The following is a 4,709-nucleotide window of genomic DNA, read 5'->3' as shown; positions in this document are numbered from 1 at the left end:
TGAATGAGCAGGTGATCAGGTATCTGATGATGAGGGCATTGAATGCACAGTTGCTTAAATCTTTCCCAATACTCGGAGAGTGTCTCCTTATAAGATTGCCAAATCCCACATATTTCTTTCCTTATGTTGGCAACTCGAGAGGCTGGGAAATACTTTTCAAGGAAAATCTTCTTCATGCCATTCCAAGTCCCAATGGAACCTGGGAGAATAGAGAAAAGCCATGTCTTTGCTGCCCCATTTAAGGAGAAAGGGAAAGCTTTCAACTTAACCTGTTCTTCGTCAACTCCGTTCGGTTTCATGTCAACACAAACCATGTGGAACTCCTTGAGATGAGTATGAGGATTTTCTCCGGCAAGTCCATTGAATATTGGCAGTAAATGTATAAAACCAGACTTGAGCTCGAAGTTGACATTATTTTCAATGTTTATGCACAATGGTTGATTCTCCATGTTAGGACTAGCGAGCTCCTTGCGTGTCTGTTGTCGTGCAACAATCATGATGTTGACACGAGCTTCTTTCCGTAACCTACGTAAAGTGTTTTCAATTTCGAGATCTACCTGCACTTCACTCTGATTAGTAGAACGGGTTACAAGCATAAATAGTCAAGAAAACTCAAAAGAAATCGGCCATACAAGAGATTGAAAAAAATGTAAATTGAACGAAAATCCTACGCTAGAAAACTAAAACTGCCTAAAAACCCTAGAAAACAACCAAATTTGGCCTCGATAGGGTGGGGCTAGTAGTTAAAGGGAATTAGTCCTGTTCAGAATGTCGTTTCCCTTCAGGAAACAAAAGGCTGATACCTAATTCCACCAAAAAATTGGTTTTGAATAGTAACTGTATCGTACTATATAGCACCACCGCAAGCTAAAATATCTTCTTTTTTTTCAACAAAATAAATAACAATCACATCAAATAAAAATCACAGCACAAGAATAAACTAAAATCAGTTCCCCGGCAACAACGCCAAAATTTTTTGCGATGTCGCGGTCGCACAAATTAATTACCCTAGCTTAAAACACAACACACAAGATAGTATAGAGTAAGCAAGGGGTCAATCCCACGAGGAAGGTCTAGTTCAGATTTTTATGCTATATGATATGCAATTTGGGGGGGGGGGTTTGGAATTTATCTAGGCTAAAATAAAAGAAACATAAAACTATCAAACAAAAGTAAATAAAATTAGAAAATTAGCAAGAGAACAAACCTTGGTTTCAAGTAAACATCCACATATGGAAATCAGAACTGATCATGGAAACGAAACATCAATTTATACTCTAAATATTTATCTTTTGTTATGTTGATTAGTTAACAGATTTGCTGTATAACTAATCTAACAATCAAACAACCATAGTGTCCACACTAGTAATTTAATTCAATGACAGCCTTAAGAACTAGATGAGTTGATTAATCTAGACAACATAACTATCCGCAGTCCATGTTTGATTTGATTAATCAAATGTTCTCCTTAAGAATATTAATCTGGATCCACCATAATTATTAATCTCAGTTGCTTCATAAGTTTATATACCACAACTCTGGTTTTGATAGCAAACTTAGCAATAGATTGTTCACAATAATAACTTAGAGTCCGCTCTAGCAATTAAAATAAACAATCAAAGGAGATAAGCATAGGAGAACAAACATATTCATTCATCATATAAACTGAAAAGAAAAGGTAAAATAAATCTCACAATTCTTGAAATCCGAAGGTTTCTGTGTCCTTGCAACCAAGAAAAAGAGTTTAGCCTTACATGTCTACTGAACAATTAATCAAAAAGAAAAAAGAAAGCATGATTTTAGGTTCTATTGGAGGAAGATGTGTTTTTTCTTCTCTTTCTAGCCATCCTCCTCTCTTCTCCTCTTTTCCTTCTCTCTTTCTTTTTATACCCTAGGAAACCCTAGTCTCTATTTTACAAAATAGTCCTCTCTTAAGTAGTAGACAATTTACATTTAAGTACTTCAATAACTAGGGGACGTAAAATAACCTTGCATGAAATCTTCAAGCTTTGACTTAGAGGAGCTAAATTGCTGAAATAAAAACTTGGATATCAGTTTGGATGCTTCGGGACGTAATTTGGACTCGTTTCTTCACAAAACCTGTTTGTTGGCAGAATTCATTTGTCATCTTAGAAAGATCATATCTCCCTCATATGAAATCATTTTTGGCTGAAATTTGGTACGTTGATATGTATTTGAGTCAGGAATCCAAAAAAATTGACTTTTCATCAAATGGACTTCTATAGCTCAAGATATTCAAGTCGGAATGGCTGAAGTTCAAAATCGGCAGATTCTGAGATTTGACTTTGAAGGCTGCGATTTCCATGCTCTTCCCTTTTTTATTTTTCTTGTCTTATATTTCCAGAAATTTATGGATGTTAGCTTTCTAATGCCACTAGAATAACTTCATTTCAACCTCTAGAGCTCATGCTCTGCACAAAACATCAACTGAAGGTGAAATCTGCCAATTATCTCAAGTTTACTCCTTTTCGCTTCTTTCATCAAAAAGTTCTTTCAAAACATAAAACAAAGAATATCAAGGCATTTATTATATAAAACATAGGCAAAACACTAGTTAAATGTGGGTGAAACTATCGAATAATATGGTTGTATCAACCTGATTCCATGGTTAGCATCTGCAAAATCATAGTCATTTTCACCTACATTTGCGTTTTCATCAACAAACTCATCAAAATTCGATCTAACATTCCATACAGCCCTACAAATAGTATTTCCTCGGCGATCAGCCCCATTATTATGTTGCTTTATCGAATTCACCTCATCTTTCACATCCTTGTACTTCCTAGACAAGAGCTCGAGTTGCTGGCCTATGGCTTGCAATTGGAAAATGATGTTAGCATTTTGTGTCACTGATTTGTTGTTTTCAGACATTCTTTGAATCTTTGAAATTTGGTTAGTAGCACAATCCCCACACCTCTCATGTTTCATACAAAAATCAAGGCTTTTAACTCTAATATGTTCACTACGTCTTTTACCTCACAACTTGCTTCCTTTTGGTTCTTTAGGAACTGAAATCAACAAATCAAAGTTAGTAGCCTTCACATCACAATCTAATTATAATTTCAGACTGAAGAATCAATAAATATATTGAAAACAAAGCAAAACAAAACTATGATTATGATTTCACGAGTAGCAATGCAAATTCATATGAATTGTGGACGAAACAAAGACACGAAATAAAACAGAAGCGAATATTAATGAAAACAATTACTTGACTCCTAAATAACCTAATTATAATAGAAACAAAAAGATTTGGACAAAAACAAACAGTAAGGATCACATTTTGGAACTAGAAGCAAATCTGACCTATTACGCAATTTTTACGTAATAGAATTGAAACCTAGATCAAACGATCTCGAAATGATCTCAATTTCAATATTTAGTATACTAAAATAAAAAAAAACAACAAATCTCAATTTATAGGTTGTTCTTTTATGTCTAGGTACCCAATCCCCTTGTATGATCAGTTTGCGGCAGAATTGAACCTCAAATTAAAACCTCAAGAAAATGATATCAAAATAATCAATATACGGTGCGATCTCACACCCATTAGACAAAATATGGAGTTTCAATTAATGCTGAGGTGGTTTGCTTATGGTTCACTAAGAGTTGTGTTTTTACGGTAAAATTAAACCTCAAATTAAAACCTAAAGCAAATGATATCAACATAGGCCCAAATTTAATATATGGTGCGATATCACTCCTATTAGACAAAATATGAAGTTGTAATTGATTCTGAGGTGGTTTGTTTATGTTTCACTAAGAGTTGTGTTTCTGCAGCAGAACTGCACCTCAAATTAAAACCTTAGGCAAATGATATCAAAATAAGCCCAAATTTAATATATGGTGCGATCTCAACCCTAGTAGACAGAATATGAAGTTTTCATTAACTCTAAGGTGGTTTGCTTATGGTTCACTAAGAGTTGTGTTTCTGCAGCAGAATTGAATCATCCATCAAATTTTATCTAATCTCTCTCTTTTTCTTTTTATGTCACCGATATGATTAGAGATAACAACAAGATGAAATATAACACTTTTTTTTCTTAGATGACAAAGACACAAGGAACAAGAAGATGAACAACGCAAACACTAAAAAACTTAAAGGAACACTAAAAAAATGGAAATAACAAAAGGATATGACCTTGTTTCGGAGCCTAGCTCTGATATCAACTGATGCGAACCTTGTGATCACATGATCACGCAACCCACAATCAAGATTGGGATCTGATCCCGGAAAGCTGAAATAGGTCTTATAAGAGTGTGACACAATGGAAACTTGCCCCAAGGCACCAACACTATTGGAATGAAGTAGAATGATGTCATGAAGCCAGTTAATCTTCGATAAGTCAGATTCAGTTCGTTTAAGAACTGAAGAATGCAAGAATCACTTTCACATGTTAAACTTGAAAAATTTAGAATTAATATTCATCAATGGCTACTAAAATTTTGGTTACATGTGTTTAAATAGTTCTTAAAAATTAACCTTAATGGATCTACCCTTGTGGGTTGAACTAACACACATACAAAACTGATCCAAAAACCTTAAACTGAAAGCCCATAACCTGATCCAAACAAGTCTTGGATCCTAACTAAAAATAAGGTATTAATTAAGCCCAACAAGCCTTGGGCTGTAACTAATAAAAATAAAATTAAAGCCCATAATATTAAATCCATGTTCTACCATAAGA

Source organism: Populus trichocarpa, chromosome 3, assembly GCF_000002775.5.
Source record: "Populus trichocarpa isolate Nisqually-1 chromosome 3, P.trichocarpa_v4.1, whole genome shotgun sequence".
In the NCBI taxonomy this organism is placed as follows: Eukaryota; Viridiplantae; Streptophyta; class Magnoliopsida; order Malpighiales; family Salicaceae; genus Populus; species Populus trichocarpa.
This window is presented reverse-complemented; position numbering follows the sequence as displayed.